This window comes from Myotis nattereri (genome assembly GCF_964212035.1).
Source record: "Myotis nattereri genome assembly, chromosome: 6".
NCBI lineage: Eukaryota > Metazoa > Chordata > Mammalia > Chiroptera > Vespertilionidae > Myotis > Myotis nattereri.
Genome location: NC_138081.1, coordinates 79,043,746 through 79,070,579, shown reverse-complemented (window position 1 = coordinate 79,070,579; position 26,834 = coordinate 79,043,746). Strand labels below are relative to the sequence as shown.

At 39.6% G+C, this 26,834-nt stretch overlaps 1 long non-coding RNA gene across 1 annotated transcript in view; it reads left to right on the top strand.

Moving 5' to 3' along the window:
- The window catches only part of LOC308521866, a 108,141-nt gene that overhangs the window by 33,385 nt on the left and 47,922 nt on the right, over positions 1-26,834 (top strand). The window lies entirely within an intron of this gene.

Here is a 26,834-nt window from a genome sequence, read left to right as displayed (position 1 = left end):
TTTATTAAAGTTACTTTACCACATTGTGGGCAATGTAAGTACCTTAAAATATTTTAATTCCACTTATTACCTTCTGAATTCTCTGATTTTTCTCTTTTTTTCATGAATCTTGGATACTCAAATTCAATTTTCCTTAGTTTTGAACTCCAGTTTTTGACCCATCATCTCATGAGAGTGGGAAAAACTCTAGGAGATCAGAACTTCCTGCTTACCTCAGATTCCTGCACCAGGTATTGGCTAATTGGACTGCTCTGTGACACCTTCAGGCTGTTTTCAGATACATTTTATCAGTCTTATCTAGATGTTGTTGGTGCAAGTATTGGTCTGATTCAAAGTATTCTATATGGTTAGAATGGAAGATCGGTTTTCCTACACTTTTATCAAAGTCTAACATTAGCTACCTTTTTATCATTTGCTAATTTGATGGCCTAAACAAAATTAGCATATTGTCTTCATCAGTCCTATGGCACAACCAACATCTTGGTTCACTGTGACTCCATCTTTTAAGCCATATTTAAAGGTTCTGGTGTGGGTGCCTGTTTAGAGTTGTGTCAGTGAGTCCCTTCCTGGGGCTTTTTACTCTTGGAATCAGAAAGAATTTGAAGCTCTGATTATGTAACTCAGGGGCTTTTTGACATCTGAGCATCCAACCATGTGGGAAATGTATTTTGTGGTAAAGATAAATGAAACCAGTATGCAGAGCAATGCATTGAAAAGGCTTGGAAAGACAGACCTGACTGTATTGGATTTATTGATTCTCGTTATTCAGTAATCACAGATGCATCTCCATTTTTCCTGTGGATTCTTTTTATTATGGTGAAATATATATAACATAAAGTTTACTATTTTAACCACTTTTAAGTGTACAGCTTAATGGCAATAAGTATATTCACATTGTTGTGTAATCATCACTACTGGCCATCTCTAGAACTTTTTCATCTTTCCAAATTGAAACTCCACACCCATTGAGCAACAATTCCCATTGCTCCCAGCCCCTGGTAACCACCATTCTACTTTCTACCTGTATGAATTTGATCATTCTAGGTACCTCATGTAAGTGCAGTCTTCCAGTGTTTGTCTTTCTCTGGCTTATTTCACTGAGCATAATGTCTTAAGGGTTCATCTGTTTTGTAGCATGTGACAGAATTTCCCTCCTTTGAAGGTTGAGTAATATTCCATTGTATGTATATATCCCGTTTTATTTAATCACTTATCTGTTAATAAACACTTGGGTTGCTTCAACCTTTTGGCTATTGTAAATAATGCTGCTATGATCATGTGTATATAAATTGGTTTCCTGATGTTTTGTTTAAGTGGCTTAAATTTATAGGGCTACTTGAAAAGAAAAAGGTCCCAACTAATGTGCATGTAATTTCAGACTCCCTATTCTATTCCTTCTATAGCCAACCTTTTTCTGAATCAATATCACACTGTCTTAATTGTTTTAACTTTAGTACATTTAGTAAACAAGTTTTCCCTCATTGCTCTTTTACAAAAATGTATTTAGCTACATTTTCAGCATTTTTTCTAGATGATCAATTGTCAAGTTCTAAAAAGAAAACAAGCAGGATTTTGTTTGGTATTGCACTGCACTTTTAGTTAATTTGGGGAGAATTCACCTTTTGTAAAAGAGCCAAATAAGGGTAATATTGGCTCCCTTTTTTTCAATGTTTCAGTTCTTTTCCCAGTTTGATGTTGTCTAGAAAAAAACTCTGTGTTCTTCTCCACTCACAGACTACTTATTCACCACCAAATATGTGGGGGTTTTCCCACACAAAGCTATGCTGTGGCACCAGCTGGGTATCCTGCAATTCAGTTTAATTCTGACACTGACCAGAACCTGAGCAGATCCCACAGGCTAAGGGCTTGGTTCCACAAAACTGCCTTTCTCTGCTTCAGACTCCAGGCACAAGTTGTCACCAGTGCTTCTGACTGACCGGCTGTAAGTTAGGATTCTCCTGACTCCCCTCTTTTGGTTTGGTGATTTCCTAGAATGGCTCACAGAACTCAGGGAAATGTTTACTTATGTTTACTGGTCTATTAAAAGAAGACGTAGTAAAGGATACGATGAAAAGCCAGATGGAGAGATAGACAGGGCGAGGTTCAGAAACAGCCCATGTCTAGGAGTTTCTGTCCCCGTGGCTGGGGCGTGCCACCCTCCCAGTGTGTGGCTGTGTTCTCCATCCTGGAAGCTCTCCCAACCCTGTACTTTTGGGATTTTTATGGAGGCTTCATCTTGTAGACTCTCTCCCCTTCTGGAGGATGGAGGTAGGCAGGGCTGAAAGGACCAAGCTTCTAATCATAGTTTGGTCTCTCTGGTGACCAGCCCGGGTCCTGAAGCTTGCCAGGAGCCCACCAAGAGTTGCCTCATTGGAACAAAAGAGACTCCTATCACCCAGGAAATTCCAAAGGATTTAGAAGCTATGTTTCAGGATAAAGAGGCAGGATAATTACAACATAATTATTAAACTCCTAAAACATACTTTTGTTATTCACACTTCTTTAAGAAGATACCAAAAAAAAAAAAAAAGCAGAATGCTGGATTTAAGGATATACACATTTTAATTTTAAAACTATTATCAAATTATCCTTGAGAAAGGCAGTACCAATTTATATTTTCATCTTCTCCTATTAATTTCATGTTTTCAGAATATTTTACATAAAGTTCTTTGACAACCAAAATTTATTTTTGTGCATGTATTAAGGCTACTATATAACTTACTTTCTCTCCCCCCCCCCCCCATTGTATCACTGTGTTTGTGAATTTATCGAATCTTTTTTATCTTTTTTTAATTGGGCTAAGGAAGGCTATACTCCACCCTTCCCACCTCCCATGTGGTTGGAATAATAGTTCCATCCTTTCCTCATTGGACTGAAATATCCTCTTTATTATCTAACAATTTATCTTTTAGTTATGGCTCTATTTGTATATAATCTGTTCTGACCTACTTGACTACTTGTATGCTAATATCCTATTATTTTATGACTGGGTTTTATTATTTATTTTAAAAAGAAATGCTCACTTTTTAAATGTATTTTATACTTACATGAAGTTTATAATCAATTTGTCAATTGTTATTTTCAATATTATTGAGAAGGTATTGTATTTATAGATTAATTTAGAGATAATTTACATCTTTTTAATAGTGAGACCTTTTATCCAGGAACATGGTATCTCCATTTATTCAGATCCTTTTATGCGTAATTCATTAATGTATTATAATTCTTTTTTAAAAATATGTTTTACCCCATTCTACCTAAGCTTATTATCAATTATTTAAATTATTTTTGCTAGTATAAATGGAAATTTTACAGTTATTCTAGTAACCAGCTATTTTTGGTATAAAAAGAAAAATGTTAACTGTTAAAAATATTTATCTTTAACATGAATATCTTACCAAAATGAATTTTTATTTGATTTTCATGAATTTTCTTGATGGATTAACATACCTGAAAAAGTGACTTGTGTCTTTCTTCTCAATACTTAATCTTTTATTGCTGTCTGTTGCATTAACCAGAATCCCTGCATAATATTAAATCATCATGTTGATAATATACGTCTGTATCTTTTTCCTGTCTTTAATGGGAATGTCTTTAATGTTTTATCCTTAATATGGTTATTTTTGTTGGTTGCTGATAATTCTTATCCTGTATACATGTACAAATTATCTATGTTGTAACACAGACATGGTATATGTGAGCATATTAAGGTCTGGAGTACAATGTGTTCAAAAGACTTCATATCCTAAACTAACCAGGTTGGAATCCTGGCTCCATCACTTACTAGCAGTATAACATTGAGAATGAAACTTTATGAATCTGTTTCTGTACCTGAAATAATATAACAAATAAAGATAGCATTGTTGTGAGCAATTAAAAAAGTGATATGTGTCAACAGGCTCACAAAGGCCTGATGTTGATTGAACGCAGCAAATCTAGATTTCTATGCAGATCACAGAGGACTTGGGCAAGAGAGAATGCTGAATACAAATAGAAAACCACTGGACTCCTCCTTCCTCTCACTCTTAGTTGAGGGGACATGATCTATTAACATAATGTATAGTTCATATTAGCACACTTAATTTCTCTAAAATGACACTTAGGCAACCTTTTTAAATATATATATATATATATATATATATATATATATATATATATGTATATATTATTGATTTCAGAGAGGAAGGAAGAGGGAGAGAGAAATAGAAACATCAATGATGAGAGAGAACCATTGATCAGCTGTCTCTTGCACGCCCCCCACTGAGGATCGAGTCTGCAACTCAAGCATGTGCCCTTGACTGGAATCCAACCTGGGACCTTCCAGTCCGCAGTCCAACCCTCTATCCACTGAACCAAACCAGCTAGGGCCACTTATGCAACCTTTAAGGCTGGATCCACACTGTAACTAAATTAATGATACAATTGATAATAGATGTGTGATCCCATTAAGCTTGAAATTTTAACTTACAAATGAAAAAAGAAAATCTTTCTTCCCAAGTTATATAAAGTTGATTAACTCTTGTATATCCATAAGTAGAAAAAATTTTTCATTACCCTAAACCTTTTGTTGTAAGGGCCAAATGGCTTCATTCAGATTTGAGAAGTCATTAGGCATGTTCAAAGCCATTGTAAAGGTCACCTTATTATGAAGGTTTATTAGTGATATAAGGGTCAAGTTACTGCTGAATTAATGTATGGAATTAAAATGGAAACTAAAGAACCTTTTATAAAGTACCTTATACATGTTCATATTTTAATAACTTAGAAAAGCAGAGGCCATTCCCCACTTGGACAAAGGTTTGTTTCTTCTGCTTAGCTCCAGTCAGAGCTAATAATCAAAATGGTTCAAATGGCCCTACAAAGTTTTTCAAATTTGAGCAGGTCATATCCTATCATCTGTGACTTGACTGGCAGATATCTACAATGATACCCTATTAGTTGTTGTTAGTTATAACATCCTATAACTATGATATTGTAACTCTGTGGCTTTTAGAGAGATAGAGGGTCATTTCATATATGTCAGTTTCCAAATATAAAGCATAAAACAAGTGAAACATGTTTTAATCTACCCAGATAAATTGTGAGTCCCTTTGTAACACGGACTATGTTTTCTGTAATTTGTACTGCCATAAGATTCACTGGAGAATTTAGGACATAATACATGCTTCCATAATTTAATGGCAGTTAATGAAAATATTTGAGCAATTTAGGGATTTTGAATTGCAAACTTTATAATGTATAATGTTGAAGTCTGTTTTTCCAAAGAGAGTCAATGTTTCTTGATGACGGGGATATAAATTATCATATTTGTGATAGCAACAAATGTTAGTTGAGTGAGTGAATGAGTGAAAGACAACAATTTGATAGGTATTGAAATAAAGTCTATTGAGTGAACTGCAATTAAGTACAAAATAGGATCAAAATATAAAGAAATATGAACTTTAAAATAAGTAATTGACTATATAAAAAGATATATTAGCTAATAAACTCTCTTAGGGGACTAGAATATACTCACATCTTATATAAGAAAATTGTTGTGCAAATGAGTAACACCTATAATGATTGATAGTCTAGCTTTAAAAACTCAGTGGAAAAAAAGGAATACTCCCAGGGAAATTCAGTGTTTTTACGTCTGAAAAGCTCATTGGCCTTCTCTTTTGTTCTCCAAAAGCATACTCATACAGACTGATCTGAATCATTGAGATTAGTGGCAGTGGCAGTGTTGAAAGCATGAGGCCAGCAATAGATATAATACATTGAAAGCCACACATGGTTTGAAAGAGGGTAATGGGCCCTTGAAGTGTGGACACGGAGAATACTCTAGGCAAGTGAGTAAAATCCCCAAACGAAAAAGAAATGGCTTTATTTTTTGCATATCCTGATCAAGGTCAGTTTTGCTGCTCTCAAGCAAATCAAAATGATTATAGGTGACCAACTGTTGCAGAGATGTTGTGAGTGTGTGTGTGTGTGTGTGTGTGTGTGTGTGTGTGTAAGCAAGTAAGAACTATCCAAGAGGAAAGATAGTTCTATATGCCCTTAATATGAGACTTCTGATTTCCTCAACTCGCAGTCCCACTGGGAAGGTTCTCTTTCTCATGTGCCCCCAGACACAGGCGAGGTCTGCGGAGAGTGACGCAGGCAGAGGCCCGTGGCCTGGATTTTACGCCCCCAGTGCCTGCCCTCTGGGATCTGGCCTGGTGTGTGGTTGCTGTTTATACCTGCAGAAGTACTTTCTGTGTTTGAGTTGGCGCTGCCAGCTTACATGCTAGAGCCTCAAGCTGTTCATGAGGTCTGTCCCAGAGCTTTGAAACCTATGAGCTGGCTGCTGGGGCTAGAGAACGTCTCTCTCAGTTTTTGGGTGAACTCCATGTATTTTCCAAGAGGTTAGATCACTGTCCACGGTCCAGGCTTGCTAGACAGAATGTAACAGTTACTGTTTGAGACATCCTGAACTTCTGAAGGCAAAAGGCAGAGGGGGAAGGGAGAGAAAGAGCCCAAGGTCAATTTAACAGCTTGAAAATCAACATTTTTATGTCTGGTAAACAAAGACTTTTACTGAACTGGAAAGCTTTATCACCAAGGAAAGAAAACATATCACTTCTTGTTATGGCAAGAGGATATGTTACAAACGTCCCAGTTCCATCCCAAGTCATGTTGGAGACCAGACCAGATTAATCAGTGGTTGTGGCAGGGATATTGGGAGTGATGTAATTTTTGTAGAAACTTACCTGGCTAACTCTCTGGTCCTTTAATCAGGCCATAAGATTTTTAGAAGACTTTACTTTTTTACAAGTGGCCAAATTAGGAAAACTCTGACATCTGCTTGTCCCTTATCCACAGTTCTTTGCTCTCTCTTCCTGTTGCCCCCCCGCCCCTTTTTCATATTAGGAATATTGCTGACTGATTTTTGCCCAAGATTTCTCTCCCCTCATCTCTTTCTATGGGAAATCATAGTATATGGGTTATATAAGCTTGAATGTGGCTAGAATGAAATATTTTACACTGTTGGTAGATGTGTATGAATGAGCATGATGCAAATATATGAGACATAAGACCTAAGAAACTAGTAAATTATTAAAAAGTTTCACACTGCGTATAACAATATCCCAATAAAAAAGTAGACACATAGAGGAATTAAGTTTAAAGCTGGATATGAAGTAAATTCCAAGGTTCATAGCCACTTTGTTTACAAGAAAACATAATAGGGCCCTTTTACATCTTGCCCCATCACCCCCAATCAAGTACAGTCTATGTTCTTATAAATATGTGAAGAATTTCACCTGTAGTGTTTGTTTATGAGGAATATAAAAATGCCTTTGAATGAGGTAAGTGCCAGTCTTATTTCACCAATCCAAGGGCAAAAAAATCCCTGCTCTTGGGTTTCTATCTACAGAAATGGTAGTAAGAAGTGAATAGCCTCTCCTAGACGCTTTAAGGTAGTATATTTATTCTTGGGTCAAACTCAGTGGTCGTTCACTTTATGGTGACTGTCTACCTCCTTCTTCATACCTCATCCTCTCTCCCTACTCATGCTGCTTGCCTGATAAGGCTGAAGAATATGGTATAAACAACATTTAATTTGACTTTGTCTGGAAGCAATTAGAAGCAATGCCATTAGAGACTGTTGTCAATTTTAATGTGATATAGCTGTTCCAACATATGGGTAGGCTTTGCTTGTCATTCAAGAGATTTATTGATGCAATGTGTATTCCCCGGTTCTTTCATGAAAAAATGTTTGTACCTGTGGGCATGTCCAGATGGCAGTGAATGACTCGCATTCATGAGAACAGCATTTGGCAATTCACGGTTGCCAAGGTAAGCAGCAAAGGCATGCCCTCTGCCACTGCGTTGCCTTGTAAAGAAACAGTCTCTAAGGTAACAGACTAGCACCCTTGAGGCCAGAAATCCCTAGTGTTTCAGACTTGGTGGGGAGGGAGAAGAGCAGAGAGACAACAGGAAATAATACCAAGAAAAGCACTTTTTGCTATTGTCCTGGCAATTTAAAAAGGGGAGGGGGGTTAGTTGAGGGAGAGGTGGAGTTTCAGAACTTTCCACTCGGATCACAATAGAGATTTAATTCAGAATTTAGCCTGTGCATTGTGAGTGTAATGCCTCGTTCACAGGTTAATTTCAGGGACCTTTGTGACTAACGGTCCAAGGCATGACTAAAGACACAGACTCTGGGCTGTCCCAGGCCGTGGTTGTTGGGGTGGTAAATAGGCAGGCACTCTGATTCTCTTGGAATGTGTGGCATTTTTAGGATTGATTTTTTTCTATACTGTATCCCCTTAGTGCTATCTTTGGAATGGTAAAATATCACCTGAACAAGTATTCTCAAGGACCTATCGCTGGCCCAGACTAACAATCTTGATGGGAAAGTTTTTTTCATTGGATCACCTCCAAGTGCAGAAAAATCTCAGGTGACAGCATTCAGCTCTTGGTTGTGTAGATTATGAGCCTGGTATGTAATAGTGGGATATTGTGTCTTTTATAGAATTTGGTGCATTGTTACTGCTTGCTACATGATATATTAGGGGCTGGATGAAGGAGAGGCTGGATGAGGAAAATAGTTTTAGAATTAGAAAAGTTCTCAAATTAAAATGGTTCTGTTAACTGAGTTTGCATTTTCTTAATTTTGGTGGCATTGGAGAAAAAGTTTTCTTAAATATCACAATAGGAGCCTGGATTATAAAAGTGTAGTAACTTGCTCTTGCTAGCTATTGTCTTGTTAATATTGTTCAGATATTATTGAAATGGCATGAAAGGGAAGGCTATAATGAATATATCTGGTTGGATTGGCATAGTGTCAAACCCATTCTTAACACCAAGTGTGAGTGAACTAGGACAGACTAACAAAGAGCTGGTCTGGGTTGGAAGAACTACTTTTTCAAGCTCTTTCCCTTTGGTTTACTATCAAACCAAACAGCATATTGGATATTTAACAGAGGACACAAGTACATAGATTGGCTCTTTGACGCTCCCTGATGTGACATAGTAGAGGGTCAATGGAGAGGCCATTGCAGCCTTGACAGGGACCCACTAGGTCACCAGGACAATGAAACTGCCTCTTTTTCATTAACCCCTTTGAATAGGATTAATGCAGGCTCCTACCTTTTGTACCAACAGTCTGAGAGAGGGACCCATTAACACTCACAGAATCTACTGCCATATAAGGGATTCCTTGCTATGCACCAGTTAACATCACACTGTAGTCTCCTCCTCACTGTGTCATCTAGCTACAGGAGGCGTAGACCCAACACAGAAAGATTATATTAACCACAAGAGCCCTAAAAACCATTCGTTATTTCCAATAGTGAAATGCTATTCATTTCCTGAAAACCCTATTAGGTAGAGGGAAGGTGAACTGATGGAAAGCCTTTTGAGGCCTCAAACAGAAGGCTGGGGCGATCCCTCTTGAGAGCCTGATCACTAATTTATAATAATAAAAGTGTAATATGCTAATTAGACTGGACATCCATCTGATGTCCTTCTGGATGACCTTCTGGATGAAGCCAGGGCTGTGAGGGAAGCCCGGGTCCCAGGTGCCTGCTGGCAGCTGGAGGGAAGCCCAGGTCCTGGGTGCCAGAGGGAAGCTGGTGCTGGCAGCCGGAGGAAGGAAGGCCTACTCTTGCATGAATTTCGTGCATCAGGCCTCTAATACCTGTATAAGAAGGAGTAACGGGGCTTAAAGGAACCTCATAAGATTCACTTGTTTGTCTGCCTTTGAGCAGGTGAACATTTAAGTCATCCAGAAAAGAGAGTTAGTTGTTCCTTTCTTAATATTTTCAGAGGGAAATACACATATCTCCTGAAAGTTACTTTCATGAAAGTTACTGAAAGATGTGTAAAATTAAAATCCTAGCTTTTACAATCAAGCTTTCTTACTATCCATCTCCAGAACTTTTTTTTTTAACATCATATACTAAAATTCTGCCCAGCAATACCCATTTCTCCTCTACCTAGACCCTGGTCACCACTGTTGTACTCTCTGTATCTATGTATTTTATTATTCTAGACTAGAGGCCCGGTGCACAAAAATTTGTGCACTCGGGATGGGGGTGGGGGGAGTCCCTCAGCCCAGCCTGTGCCCTCTCGTAGTCTGCGACCCCTCGGGAGATAACAACCTGCTGGTTTAAGCCCGATCCTGGGTGGCAGAGGGCAGGCCCAATCCCTACGTGTAGCCCCTGGTCGGGGTCAGAGCAGGGCCGATTGGGGAGTTGGGGTGCTGCTCCCTGTCATGCACAGAGCAGGGCGGATTGGGAGGTTGCAATGCCACCCTCAGTCATGCTCAGGGTAGGGCCGATTGGGGGATTGGGGCACCGCCCCCTGTCACACTCAAGGCAGGGTCTATGGGAAGGTTGTGGCGCCACCCCCTGTCATGCACAGAGCAGGGCCAATCAGGGGGTTGGGGCTCTGCCCCCTGTCACACACAGAGCAGGGCCCATCAAGGGGGTTGGGGCTCCATACCCTGTCACGCACAGAGCAGGGTCGATCAGGGGGTTGGGGAGCTCCCCCCTGTCACGCACAGAGCAGGGCCCATCAGGGGGGTTGGGGAGCTCCCCCGTGTCACGCACAGAGCAGGGCCGATCAGGGGGTTGAGGAGCTACCCCCTGTCACTCACAGAGTAGGGCCGATAGGGGAGTTGGGGCGCCGCACCCTGTCACACACAGAGCCGCAGGGGGATCAGGGGGTTGGGAAGCTCCCCCCTATCAGGCACAGAGCAGGGCTGATCAGGGGGTGGGGACACCTTCCCCTTCACACACAGAGCCACAGGGCGATCAGGGGGTTTGGGCGCTGCCCTCTGTCACACTGATCCTGGTGCCGGGAGGCCTCTTGGCTCCGCTGATCCCGATGTTGGGAGGCCTTGCGGCTCCGCTGATCCTGGTGCTGGGAGGCATATTACCCTTTTACTATATAGGATAGAGGCCTGGTGCATGGGTGGGGGCTGGCTGGTTTGCCCTAAACGGTGTCCTGGATCAGGGTAGGGGTCCTCACTGGGGTGCCTGGCCAGCCTGGGTGAGGGGATGATGGCTGTTTGCAGCTGGTCACACACCCTTCAGGGTGGGGGTCCCCACTGGGGTGCCTGGCCAGTCTGGGTGAGGGGCTGAGGGCTGTTTTCAGGCTGGTGGGTGACTGAAGCTCCCAACTGCTCCTTTCTCTCTCTCTCTCTTTTTTTTTTTATTCTGGGCCAGCTTTAGCTCTGGCTCCAGCTCTGAGGCCTCTGCTGCTGAAAGCAGGTATCTGGTTTGTTTGGGTTCTATAATCGAAACACTGTATCAAGTCCAGCTCTGAGATCCTGGCTGGCTGAAAGCAGGTTTCTGGGATTTTGTTTAGCTTCTATATTTGTAACAATGTTTCAAACTGCAAGCTGAGAGGCCGGCAAGGCAGGCAGGGAACGTTGGAGTACTCCGTCACTGAAGCAAGCAAGCCTCATGTTAGCTTCAAGCTGCCTGGCTGCCGGCCACCATCTTGGCTGGCAGTTAATTTGCATATAGCCCTGATTAGCCAATAGGAAGGGTAGTGGATGTACGGCTAATTACCATGTTTCTCTTTTATTCGATAGGATAGCCTCAATAATTGTACAATAATTGTTCTTTTGTGTTTGGGTTATTTCACTTAGCATAATGTCTTTTAAGTTCATCCATATTGTAACATATGTCAAAAGCCATAATAAAATTCTCTGAACTCTGCAAAGTAGAGGATCTTTATACCAAGAAAGCTTTTATGGAAGCTATGAATATTTGATTGATAATGAAAATACTTAGTGTTCTGTTTTTTTTAAAAAAATCAAGGACTCAAATTATGTGTTGAGAATGATGTAACACTCCTTCCAAGGAAACTCACAAATTCAAATTTACCACTATGCAAAACAGTGTGCTCTGTTCTCTATTCTTCCTTGGCTTTCAGTTTACTTAATAGTCATTGCTAGGATATATCACTGTCTTAGCAACTGGCCCTCTTGATTTAAAAATGCCTTTAAAAAAGTATGTTTTTCTGATTTAATTAAAACCAAGGTATTTGTTATGATCATGAGTTCAAGGCTATGCTCCATTGAAGCTGTGGTCCTTGCTCTTGAAGTGATTAAAAATTTTGAGAAGAAACAGAATGCATAGTCATGAAACTGTTAATGAAATATGAGAGAGAATTAAGTTGCAGTGTTGTGGTTTCGGTGGTAAATTGCCTGGAATCCAGGATCTTGAGTCTGGTTTGGGCTGTTTGTGTCTAGTTGTGAAACCAGGGGCAAATCACCATTGTCACCTCCACCTTATTGTCCTCACTGTAAAAGAAGGAAGTTATGTTGGATGAACATAAAAGACCCTCCTGGCCTTTGAGCCAGAAGACTCAAGATTCGAGGAAGGAAGTGGGATGGAAACTGGGACTTCAGGCAAATTCATACCATAAGGAGAAGCAAAAATTATATCCAAAATTTTAAAAATTAAAAAACAACTTGCCCTTTGACATACAAGAAATAACACAATAAATCCAAGTAATAGGGTTGCCCAGTGAAATCTGGGTTTGATTATTAGTTCTCAGTGTATTCCTTTAATTGGGTCACATAAAACTTCCTGTGGGAAAATGATCTTAGTTCCATGTTGGTAGGTAATAATCAAAGGTGTGTAATTTTGTTGGTGGAAATAACCACATTTAAAATGGTCAAGTTCAGGATCCTTACTGTACTACTAGAGGCCCAGTGCACAAAAATTTGTGCACTCAGGGGGGAGGGGAGTCCCTCAGCCCGGCCTGTGCCCTCTCGCAGTCTGGGACCCCTCGGGAGATAACGACCTGCTGGCTTAGGCCCGATCCCGGGTGGCAGAGGGTAGGCCCAAACCCTAGGTGCAGCCCCTGGCCAGGCTCAGAGCAGGGCTGATTGGGGAGTTGGGGCACCGCCCCCTGTCACGCACAGAGCAGGGTGGATTGGGAGGTTGCGATGCTACCCTCAGTCACGCTCAGGGTAGGGTTGATTGGGGGGTTGGGGCACCACCCCCTGTCATGCACAGAGCAGGGCCCATCAGGGGGGTTGGGGCTCCGTACCCTGTCACGCACAGAGCAGGGTCAATCAGGGGGTTGGGGCACTTCCCCCTGTCACGCACAGAGCAGGGCCCATCAGGGGGTTGGGGAGCTCCCCCGTGTCACTCACAGAGTAGGGCAGATCAGGGGGTTGGGGCGCTGCCACTCTCACACTCAGGGCTGATGGGGAGGTTATGACTCTACCCCATCACACACAGAGCAGGGCCCGTGGGGGGTAGGGGGTTGGGGCACTGCACCCTGTCACACACAGAGCAGGGCCTATCAGGGGGTTGGGGAGCTCCCCCTATCAGGCACAGAACAGGGCTGATCAGGGGTTTGGGGGGCCTTCCCCGTCACAAAGAGAGCAGGGCCGATAGGGAGGTTGTTGCCCTACCCCCTGTCACACACAGAGCCGCAGGGCGATCAGGGGGTTTGGGCGCTGCCCCCTGTCACACTGATCCCGGTGCCGGGAGGCCTCTCGGCTCCTTTGATCCCGGTGCTGGGAGGCATATTACCCTTTTACTATATAGGATAGAGGCCTGGTGCATGGGTGGGGGTTGGCTGGTTTGCGCTGAATGGTGTCATGGATCAGGGTGGGGTCCCCACTGGGGTGCCTGGCCAGCCTGGGTGAGGGGATGATGGCTGTTTGCAGCTGGTCACACACCCTTCAGGGTAGGAGTCCCCACTGGGGTGCCTGGCCAGTCTGGGTGAGGGGCTGAGGGCTATTTTCAGGCTGGTGGGTGACTGAAGCTCCCAACTGCTCCTTTTTCTCTCTCTTTTTTTAAAATTCTGGGCCAGCTTTAGCTCTGGCTCCAGCTCTGAGGCCTCTGCTGCTGAAAGCAGGTATCTGGTTTGTTTGGGTTCTATAATCGAAACACTGTATCAAGTCCAGCTCTGAGATCCCGGCTGGCTGAAAGCAGGTTTCTGGGATTTTGTTTAGCTTCTATATTTGTAACAATGTTTCAAACTGCAAGCTGAGAGGCCGGCAAGGCAGGCAGGGAACGTTGGAGTACTCCGTCACTGAAGCAAGCAAGCCTCATGTTAGCTTCAAGCTGCCTGGCTGCCGGCCACCATCTTGGCTGGCAGTTAATTTGCATATAGCCCTGATTAGCCAATAGGAAGGGTAGTGGATGTACGGCTAATTACTATGTTTCTCTTTTATTAGATAGGATTAGGGCCTTCCTCCCATTTTTTCTAGCATCCCATTTAGTTTATTGTTTTGTATCAGACTAAGAAGAACTAGCATTAGTTGGACTGGTCTCATGGCAATTCTGGATGGATCAAAAGGAAGTATTTTAGGACATTTGCAGACCAATCTAGACAACTCTGGAGCTTCCGATAAACATTCTACTTTTTTCTATTTGTCTCAGTTTCTTCTCAAGTGTGGAACACCTGATGTTTACTTATCTACTCCAAAAGAATAATGTAATCCTTTTAAGGACATTGTCGGGCTCGGTATAATGCCATCTCTATAGTATTTTTTTGGTTATTTTTTAGAATATTTTAATATAATTTAGTAATTACTACTATTTTATGAAATCTGATTTATAGTTTTTTAATGAATGAAGTAGAATTGTATTACTTTTAAACTCATAACCATTATACAAATGGCGAAAGTGTTTGAATGAGAAGAAATTAAAATTGTGACTAGCATGTTAACTATTATAAAGTGTATATTTTAAAAACACTTTATAGAAATTCAAGACAATTTGTCTTCCTAGTCAACATATTTAAAAAACATCCAGCCCTACCTGGTTTGGCTCAGTGGATAGAGCATCAGACTGCAGACTGAAGGGTTCTGGGCTCAATTTTGGTTGTGGGCTAGATCCCCAGTAGGGGGCGTGCAGAAGGCAGCCGATCCATGATTCTTTCTCATCATTGATGTTTCTATCTCTCTCTCCTCCCTTCCTCTCTGAAATCAATAAAAATGTATTTTGAAAATAAATAAGTAACATCCATTGGGCACTTATTATGTGTAAGGTTTAGTACTAAGTACCATGTGAGGATACAAAAAAGAATCAGAATGATGGCTGTGTTCTCTGTTTCAGCAAAAGAAGCAAGGACATGTAAGTTTCTTTGATTGAAGGGTCATAGTGTGTACTAATCTGTAATTTTGCAGAGGCACCAGTTTGGGAGGTTCGTGTCAGGGGAGCCACTTTATTACCTTGTCAATCTGGTTACTTCAGCTTTGTAACAGAGTTTTACAGACAGTGCGTCTTATTGAACACGTTGGGTGAAAATGCTCCTACAACATTAGAGGAAGGTAATCTATGACTTTCAATGGAAATGATATTTCAGTGAAAATATTGTAAAATTGGGGATTTGTGAGCTTTTGTTTATGTGGACTATACTGATCTATATTTACCGTGTTAGAAATTATGTTTGTGTGGGATATTGCATACCATGAAGGCAAACAAGGTCCTAGCAGTATTATGAAAATAGTTTTGACCTCACTGAACTCCTGAAGGGGTCTCAGGGACCGCAAAAGTGTCTAGACCTCACTTAGAAAGACACCTGTAGCTGTCATAGTAGGCTGGTCCTATAATGGCCTACAACAGGCACAAACAATAAATCACAGATGAGCCCTAACTGGTTTGGTTCAGTGGATAGAGCGTCGGCCTGTGGACTCAAAGGTCCCAGGTTCGATTCCGGTCAAGGGCATGTACCTTGGTGGCAGGCACATACCCAGTAGGGAGTGTGCAGGAGGCAACTGATCGATGTTTCTAACTTTCTATCCCTCTCCCTTCCTCTCTGTAAAAAAATCAATAAAATATATTTTTTAAAAAATAAATAAATCACAGATGAAAAGAATGATTCAATGGACGTAATCTAAAACAAGAAGTTGTTTGGTTCTTAAAGGCAAAGTTTTCAACTATGTGCTTTGCTTTTCTCATTTATGATAGGAATAGTAATGAGGAACAATATAGGGTTATTGTGAGGTTCCTATGAGATGATAGATGTTAAGCACTTAGGACACTGCCTGGCACAAAGTTGAAGCTCAGTTAATGATCATAATTACTTTTGTGAAATTGGACCTGTTGAAGAAGTGGGAAGAAGGCACCTTGCACAAAGACTCAGAGGCAAGATGGGGTAGGGTGTATTATGGGAATTGTGTATAAGCTACACTAGGGTAGGTGTGTTGATTTAGGAAAGAAGCAAAGATCAGATTGCGGAGGTTTTTGCAGGACAGGTCAGATGGTTTGGATTTTCTTCCCCATGGAAGAGGGAAACCATTGAAATTTGGGAGGAGGAAGTGGCTAAATTAGATTAGTGCTTGATCAGAATAAAATTTCACCTTGTCATCTTTCCCTAATTGATTTGCCTAGTTAGTTTTTTCCTCTTAGTTGTGAGGGGAAGAGAGACTTCAAGGGACTGTCTGTATTCCCAATCAGGTGTGAAGTTAAAATTAGCACTGGTATTTCTGCTTTGCTTCTGGGCAAACTGAAGGCCATGAACTAACTTAGTTATTGACATGCCTACTCTCCCTTGGTAGAACAGTCCTACCAGGGCCCCAGAGACCCACTCCTGTGTTTACCTAGTTGATGGATTTAAAACCTCTGTCCAATGATCCAGGAGTGAGGATGGTTTTCAAGGGAAGTGAGGTTTGACAAGGACAAGGACAAAAAGAGCTCTTAGAAAAATAAATAATTTGTATTCAGGATGTATTTAAAAATCCTCTTGGTAGGATGAGAAGATCAGTCTAGCATTGCCAGTGCTTTACTGCAGATCTTTTAGCCAGACCCCAAATAGCAATCTGCCCTAACCATAATTCCTGCATTTGTTTACTTGTGCATTGCTTTTTATTACTCGTGGTCAGCTTTTAGCCTTTGAAACTGTGGTATGTGAATAGCTCTAATACTTCTTCAGCTTTTTTTATGTCATAATTTAACTTTATTTTGAAAGCCTTCCAATGGTCCAAGGATTTGCATCTTTATTACCTCAAAGGGATGTTGGGAGGCTAAAATGAGATAAAATATGTAAAACTATGTAAAACTGTTTTCAGTTTTTTTCTATACAGAGAGGTGGTGTGTGTGTGTGTGTGTGTGTGTGTGTGTGTGTGTGTGTCTTCTGTTTTTAGTAGTTTGGGGCTTGAAAGAAAAGCAGGTCCTGTACAATAAGATTTTTTAAATTGGTTTAGAAGCCCAAGCTGAATCAGAATTCCATGTAACAAATTGAGAGGCTTTTTTTTAAAAAAAAAAAAAAAAAATCATGGTAATAGGTTATGGTTGAAAGAAGCATAGCAGTGGATATAGACAGGAATGTTTTAATGTCCTTGCATGAATGAATGAGTGAATGGAAAGGAAGGAAGGAAGGAAGGATGGAGGATGGAAGGAGAAAGGAATCATTTTTATAAATCTATCTTTCAATTGGTAGAATTAGAAATTTTAAGCTAGAGGTTTCTTTTTTTAATTCTTTATTGTTTAAAGTATTACATATAGTATTACATATGTCTCCTTTTTCCCCATTGACCTCTTCCTGGCCACCCTGCCCTCCCACACATGCCCTCACCCCCTAGTGTCTGTGTCTATTGGTTATGCTTATATGCGTGCATACAAGTCTTTGGTTGATCTCTTATCCTTCCCTTCCCTCCCCCTCAACCCCCCGCCTTTCTTCTGAAGTTTTACGGTCTGTTCAATGCTTCTCTGTCTCTGGTTCTATTTTTGTTCATCAGTTTATGTTGATCATTATATTCCACAAATGAGTGAGATTATGTGATATTTATCTTTCTCCACCTGGCTTATTTCGCTTAGCATAGTGCTCTCCAGGTCCATCTGCACTGTTGCAAATGGTAAGAATTCCTTCTTTTTTACAGCAGCATAGTATTCCATTGTGTAGATGTACCACAGTTTTTTAATCCACTCATCTGCTGATGGGCACTTAAGCTGTTTCCAAACCATAGCTATTGTAAATTGTGCTGCTATGAACATAGGGGTGCATATGTCCTTTCTGATTGGTATTTCTAATTTTTTGGGATATATTCCTAGAAGTGGGATTACTGGGTCAAATGGAAGTTCCATTTTTAATTTTTTGAGGAAACAAGCTGAAGGGTTTTTATTTGTTTCTTTCAGCAATGACTATAGCGCTCTTGAGGGACAACTTCAGCATTACTGTGAAGAATGTGCTAAAAGAGACCTTTTAGATACATAAACGGGGAAGGAATTCTATAACTGTGGCAGCTTTGAAGACATAGCAGCAGCTCTCACACTGCTGTAAGCATAGTTAAGACCCTTTAGTGCTAGCCTAAAAATGCAATTAGAAAGACAAATAAGGCAAGAGGATGTAAATTATGCTAATTATATATCAATACTTTTATTCTCTTTTATTTTGTTTTTGTTTGTTTGTTTGCTTAATGCTCACTCGAGGATATTTTTCCATTGATTTTTAGAGAGAGTGGAAGAGAGAGGGAAAGACAGAGAGAAATATCAATGTGAGAGAAACATCGATTGGTTGCCTCCTGCACCTGCCCGGACCAGGGCCCTGGGCCAGAGAGGAGCCTGTAACCAAGCTACGTGCACTTGACCAGAATCGAACCCGGGACCCTTCAGTCCGTAGGTCGATGCTCTATCCACTGAGCCAAATCAGCTAGGGCTATTCTCTTTTTAAAAATAACTTATATTCTTCTCTGATGATAAAAGTAACATGTTTTCTTTATAACTTTATCAACACATAAAAGTAGAAAGAAGGAAATGAAAATTACATCTTCCTTACCAAGCAAAGATAATTATTTTGAGCTTTGTATATATGTATCTTCTTTTAAATTTTTCTATTCATATGTATTTTTCTTGTTAGCAAAATTGGGATAATGCCATACATACATTTTGTACACTAATTATAATGTAAGTATATTCCCACACCATTAAATAATTTTTGAAAACATTTCAATGACTATCTCACGTTCCATTTTATGGATAGATGTGTGAGGTAATATATGTAGGAGTTAAGACCATGGATTCTGGCGTCAGACTGCCTGGGTTTGAGTCCCAGCTCTGCTGCTTGCCAGCTGGGGGCCTTTGGGCAAGTTACTCAACCTCTCGGTATCTCAGTTTCCTCACATCTAAAATGCGATAAAAATAATCATACAAAGTTTATAGGGTTGTTTTAAGGAATTACATAGGTTAATCTGTATTCATCAAAACATTTAGAACAATTCCTGGCACCAATTTTTAGTATCATTATAATAATAAAGCGAGCCAGTATAAATGTATAATAATAATTAATTATTATTAATTAGCAAGCCATTATTATTAAGTAATAATAAAGTAAGCATTATTATTATAGCATGATTAATATAATGTTAGATGGGCTATTTCTCGTGTTTGTCACTAAAAATTAACCTATGATGAGCATTCTTGGATCTGACTTTTTTTTCCATCTGATTATTTCTTTAGAAGTGGAATTACAAAACCCAAAGCATTAAATATATGACTGAATTGCATTCCAGAAAGATTGCAAGACTTTACCTTCTCACTTACAACTATGATCTTATCTACCTCAACACACTGATGAAAATATTGAGAATTTTTATGTAAAATAATTTTACATTAATATCTTCATATAAATGTACATTTCTTTGACTACTATTTTAGAAGTTTTCTAAAAATGCTTTTATTATATACTTTTCCCCTGCAAGTTATCTATTCATTGTCTTTTCCCTATTTGTTTGTAGAAATTCTTGACCTTTTAATATTTCAACTTGCTATCTGTCATATTTTTAGCAACTGTTTTCCCCAAGTTTTTGTTTTTACATTTTTTTGGGGGGATGCTTTTTGCGATCCATATAGTTTTTATTTTATTTTTAAAGACAAAATTACTTCCCAATCAGCGTGGGTTGGTGGATTGAACATCATTCCATGCACCAAGAGGTTATTGGTTCAATTTCCTGGTCAGGGCACATGTCCCTGTTGTGGGCTCGATCCCAGTTGGAGGTGTGCAGGAGGCAGCCAATTGATTTTTCTCTATCATCTATGTTTCTATCTTCTCTCCCTCTCCTTTCCTCTCTCTTAAGAAAAACCAATGAAAACATTTAAAAATTTTTTTAAAGATAAATTACTGACCTTTATCTTTGTTTTTTGTTTTGTTTGTTTTTATTTTTATTTTTTTGAGCCTTAGTTTTCATGTTTAATATAAAAATTGCAAGATCTCCATACCCATCCTTTCTTCTGGACCTTAAAAAAACCCCAAAAACATTAAACTCTTAAGTATATTGACTATGATTTGAGGTAAGAATTAATGTTATGTTGTCTCCAAAATAGCTAACCATTTTTCACATAATTTATTGAGTACATCTTCCTTCCTAATACTAGTAGACTTAGAAAGTATTTCTATAATATGCTAAGTATATTATTAAATTCTCAATGTAATTACTGAGCTATGTATTAGCTCTATTTCTGGAATGTTTATTTTTGCTCCTGTACCATACTATTGTAATGTTGTACCTGTATATAGTACATTTTAATATCTATTGGTACAAGTCAGGTACTTCCCCTTTGTGTCACCAACTACAACTGTGAAGTCCCCAGACATGTTTCCAAACTTCTTTTCTGATACCTGCCTCTACCATATGTGCTGGGAAATCTAAATGTCACTCTCTTAGCATCCCTTGCACCTGTATCTGTCTGGTTGTGTGCCCAAGTTCAAGCTAATGTGCTCTGAGCAGAAGTCTGTAGCGTATTTTCTAGAACGTCGTAGTTCTGGTTTGTTCTAGCTCCCAGCAGTGGAAAACTAAGAATCCTGTTGTCATTCTTTTTCCTAATAGAGCTATACCAAGTATGAGCCTTTTTAAGGCACCATCTCCTATGGCAGTATTTCCCGTATGCTTCTTAGAAGTTAATAGATATTATGAAGAAAGGAGTCCACAATCATCTGGAAGTGGCATCCCATACCCTTGAAGATGTATCTTGCACATTAGCCTATTGAAGCATCTTAATATAAATGTTTTGACGTTGTTTAATCTGGTATTCTCAAAACTGATATGAGCATACAAAGTCATTTCCTCCTTTTCTTTTTCGAGGAACACCTAATTGGGTGCGGCATTTTAAGGAAGCCTGCTACAGAGATTGTAAACTCTTTTACTTTCACTGGATAAATGACTAAAAATGTAGACTGTGTCCACTTGATTCAAGTTCTACCTCTCAATAATTACAAAAGATGTAGTCTTTAGTTTAGTCTTTATCCAACTAAAATGACTGGTTGAGAATCAAACACACTTATGAAGTGGCTTAAATTTATATTTAGCTCTCTAACAATTTATCACACCATATTAGTGGTTTCACATGTGTGCAAACAATAAATGAGTGAAGGTTTCATGTTTTGGTGAAACATAGAGAGACACAGCCTAAGTATCCATGTCCTTGTGTTTTTGGATCTCTTTTCTCTGTTACTCTGGTTTTCATTCTGTTTCTCTATTCCTTGCCAGTCCATATTGGATTAGTCACTAGTGCCAAATTCTCAGTCTCTATTGTCACTCTTTGGCAGTCATGAGTGCCAAATGCTCAGTCTGTATGTCTGCAACAGTAATCGTCAGTTGGATAATTCATATTTATTGTGACACGCAGTTTATGAATGATATTCTTTGTTCTTAAAATGTGTTTTCTCTACTAATTATATAGAGATGGTGAGGAGAGTAATTTGCCTACTATGTGAAAGTAGTTTCAGCAAAAAGTGCTTCCTATAAAATGCCGAGACATGGTTTGCACAAGAACTTCTATGACATTAATACCAACTCAACTAGCTTGAGGGTTCCCTAGAAGATTCTCCACCATTACCCAGAAGGCTTTGCTTCTGTAAACTAGCCTTTAATCTCCTTCATAACCCATTCTCTTTACTGCAATAACTCGAGGTAAGTCAATCTACTTACTGTGATGCAGATACTTAAAATACTAAACTCCCAAATTTTATGGTATATATCTTCTCAAGTACATAATGAGGCACTTAGTGATTCCTGTTGATGTCAAGATAAGGGCCTGGGAGAACACAGATCAAATAGCAATGGGAGACAGTAATTGGCCAGCCTTGCCATAGGCATTCACTGGCAAAGTTTGGAACATAGATACTATTGCCCTCAGTTTCAAATAGTTGGGTGAGGATTATGATTTGCTAGATTTCAAAAGAGCTATCATTTAATGTAGTTGGCCATGGATAGGACGAGGCCAGGGATTTATTGCAAGGAGTCTGCAACAATATACACATATGATTTGTAGGCTGAATAAAGTAGATGTTTTACAGGTTAGATGCTTTAAGAATGCAATGGTTAGGAAGATGGGATCCCTGCTTATGTTTTAATGGGGAAGATAGATAGCTGTGTGGGGCCACTGCAGTGTGCACCTGTGGCCACACAGTATTTTTAGGTTAATAGAAAGTCTCCAACTCGAAATTACAAATTGATGTTATTATGACTCCTGCTTATAAACTTTGAAAGCAGGTTTAACAATAGACATAAGGAACTATATTACTACACAGTTGGATATTTCCACAACAATTTAAAAGTGGTTTGCGTCCTGGCCTTTATCAACTTCAAGTAAAAGTTTAAGGCAATTACCTGGCATTAACGCATTGTAAAGCCCATGGTGACAGGTAGAATTTCCCAGGACAGCCTTCCATTTAGAGCAGGGGTCCTCAAACTATGGCCCGCGGGCCACATGCAAATACAAATATTGTATTTGTTCCTGCTTTGTTTTTTTTACTTCAAAATAAGATATGTGCAGTGTGCATAGGAATTTGTTCATAGTTTTTTTTGTTTGTTTTTTTAAATATATTTTATTGATTTTTTACAGAGAGGAAGGGAGAGAGACAGAGAGTCAGAAATACATTGGGAGAGAAACATTGATCAGCCGCCTCCTGCACATCTCCCACTGGGGATGTGCCCGCAACCCAGGTATATGCCCTTGACCGGAATCGAACCCGGGACCCCTCAGTCCCACAGGCCGACGCTCCATCCACTGAGCCAAACCGGTTTCAGCCATAGTTCTTTTTTAAACTATGGTCCGGCCCTCCAACGGTCTGAGGGACAGTGAACTGGCCCCCTGTTTAAAAAGTTTGAGGACCCCTGATTTAGAATGTTAGTCTGATCTGATATTAAGATGGAAACATAGCTTCAAGAGGCAATGTTAAAATGCTTATTTGAGTTCAGGTATTTACAGGTTTCCCCACCTCCTCTGAAGTATTTAAAACAAACTGCTCAATTATGAAACCCTTCCTCTGACAGGATTTCCATAGAGTGTGTGGTCAGCTTTCTGGGAAAATTAAATTGAGTTCAAAAATTTGAAATCTGAACTTCAAACTTGCTGGATTTCCATTCGGTTTCAGATTTTCTTTCAAATGTTTTATTGCACATTGATTCAGCAGTTCCTGAAATCAAAATATCATAATAAGGGTAACAGGTATACTAAGTAAAGTACACCCATCTGGAACTCATTTTATTCTAAAAGAGCATACCTTTGACATGCAACTAAGAAGAAAAGCACTCCAATATAGTTAAAGAAAGTTTTGGAAAATCTTTTGTTCGGATTATGATTCTTAACTATTTGGGTCTTTTTATTTTTTTCCCTCTGAAATATTTTAAAAATTCTTCTTGATAACCAAGATTGTTTCTTTGAAATGTAATAGGATTCAGGTGTCTCTGGCCACTCATCGAACACTCAGGAAAATGCTTTTTCTTTTCCCTCCTCTCTATACCCTTCCTCCCACTCTTTTTGAATGCATACTACTGAATGCGCACATTCTCTAACCCAAAGCAAGCCCCTGTTCCACACCCTCCTGCCCTTGATATTGAGACCACCGCAAGCTTTCCTCCACCCAGATTCCTTTTTAACCACAGTAACCATGAGAGTTAAACATCCGTCTTTACCTTTCTCTCTTTCTTTGGTCTTCAAGCCAGGTATGAGCTATAAATTGAGGTAGAACGTACAGCTGGGTCAATAAAGGGTGGGGAGAAAAATGAAATGGGTTTCCTATCGTTTTCACAAAGTTTGAAAAACAGAGTTGGCAAAGAGGAAAAAAATAAAACAGGAAGCAGGATTGCACATATAAATTAAATATTTTCACCCCAACCCTCTTTAGATAGCCCGGGGGTATTAGGAGTGTGTGTGTTTTGGATGGGCTCAGCAAGCATTCCAACAGTGAATGGCTTCCTGTTCAGCGTGTTCGAAGTCAGGCTGTCTTTTGGGGTTGGTTAAAAATATGTGTGAAATATGTACTTTTATTTCAAGCCAAGTCAAATGTTTTCAATCACCCCCCCCTTACCTGCTTCTCTTCTCTTCCCATCCTGTCATTTCTTGCCCCCAGACAGTAAAATATACCCCCGAATCTGTTTTTCTTCCCAAAAGGAAGTTTAGAGATTAATTATGAGTTACATGTAAACATATATTATTGCCCTCGAAGGTATTCACCAAGAACCTGGCCAGTGTCACTCTGGGCTGGCACTTTTTAGTGTTAGATCTTGGTGAGCAGAAGTTAGAAGAGCATGCAAAGAAACCAAGTATTTGGCTCAGGCACAACAGGGAACCAATGGATAATTGAGGGTGAGAAATGGTCTATAACTTTTCACCCCAGTGGTGATGAACCTATAATTCCCAAATTGTTTATGTAATTTTCTATTTCTACCACATCAGTGACAAATATTATTTTGTACTTGCATGTTCCTTGTGGATTTTTTTTCTTCTCATCAGCAAGGTCCAATGAGGATGCCTGAAAGGGAAATAGCATACCTGGGCCACCATACCAAGCAAGAAATGCCACAGATGTACCCAGGAGGAAAAATATAGACTTCTGGTGGAAGCCACAGAGTCACTTATGCAAAGCGTTACTCTGATGTTGATAGATTTTAAAAATATATGTCCTATGATCTAATTAGAGAAAACTCTCAGATATTCAAATTTGACATCAAGCTCTCGAGGAACCTTTTATATTTGGCGTAGGCTACTAAACTGCAAATACTCTACAGAAGGCTCAGGCAGAGGCCTTGTTTCCCTATGCCCTCATTTGACTGAGCCTGTTTAAATCCAGGAGTGTTCTTGGACAACTATATTTACTAGTGGTATTAGGTGTCAGAATTAACTTTTACATATTTTAAAATTTATTTAGTGTACCAGGTAATTAAAAAAATAAAAAGGAACTCCTATGTGAATTACATGGATTGTGTGGGGTTGGTGGGGGGGGGGGGGGGAGTGGAGGGAGCCAACCTTTTCAAATGAATCTCTTAGGAAAATTTATCAAAGGATGTCTCTTGACATGTGATTTCAGGTTTTTGGTGTTTGCTGTTTTCAAACTCAGCAAATACTTATAAAACTGTTGACTATGCAAAGCTCAATACTAGGTACTGTTAACAGGATGTAATGACTTGGAAGTAATTCACCTCTACAAAGTCTAACACCCTTTTATTATAACTGTCAGAAAACTAGGAATATAAGGAACTTCTTCAACATGGGGAAGGGTATTAATAAACAAAAAACCCGTCCTCATACAAAAAACATTATATCAATGATGAGAGAATAAAAGCTTTCCCCATAAAATCAGGAGAACAAGGATCACTACTTTTACCACTGCTATTCATCATTGTCTGGAAGTTCTGGCCAGAGCAATAAGACAAGAAAAATAAATAAATTTATTCAAATTGGAAAATAAGTAAAATTGTCTCTTTTCGTGGATAACATGATCCTATATAGAGAAATTTCTGAAGAATCCACAAGAAAACTACTGGAGTTAATGAATCAATTCAGCAAAGTTGTATTTGCTCTATATTTTAGTTATAGTTTAGCATGTTAGTGTCTTCACTAAATAAATCTAATGGCTTGTTCTCAGAGCAACATTTGATGTTTTAAAATATGAATATGGAAGGTATTTTATTGTATGGTTAGTAATAATTTTATTTACTACCCCTATATTCAGCTTACTGTATAAAATTCTCATGAGATTATGTTGGAAGTAGGTAAAATTTTGGTTAAATTTTTCTCCAGAAAGATTTTCTGTTTATATACCCATAAGCATAAGTGACAAGAGAGTCATTTAAATTTGAAAGAAAAACAACTACACTCTAAGAGCAAAACCAAAACACAGAAGCAGCATAGCTGCCTCTGTGAAAAATAGAACTTCACATTTGAGTGTGCATAGCTTTGAGGATCTAAGCCAATACACAACAACAGGAAATAATAATTAGTAACCACTCTTACAGTAGTCCTATGTGGTAGCACTAATTAGGCATTGTGTATGTTCATTCAGTCCTCAAATAGCCTTGTGAGCTAGGTACTACTATATCATCATCACCTTATAGACAAAACTGAGGCACCTGTCTGTGTCCCTCAAAAAGATATTTTGGAAGTGCTAACCCCCAGTATTTCAGAATATGACCTTATTTGGAAATATAGTTAAGAGGAGGTTCTACTCAAGTAGAGTGGACTTCTGATCCACTGGTCAGTGTCCTTATAAGCAGGTGTCCATGTGAAGACATAGACACACAGGAGAACAGCATTTGATGACAAAGGTGGATTGGAGTTATGCAGCTGCCAGCTAAGAAAGGCCAAGGATTCCGAACCCACTGGAAGATAGGAAGAAGCAAGGAAAGATTCCCCTGCAGGGTTCAGAGGAAGCAGAGCCCTAGCCTCCAGAACTCTGAGACAATGCATTTTTTTGTGTTTGTTTTTAGCTACCATTGAGGAGTACTTTGTTACAGCAGCCCCACGAAATGAATACACCAAGTAACTTAGAAAGATATTTCAGTGTCTGACCAACTGCCCAGTTAATCCATGAGCGCACCTCACCTACTTATCACTTTACCTCACTGTTACATCTATCACATACTTGGTGCCCAATCAATGGGCTGAAGGCCAAAG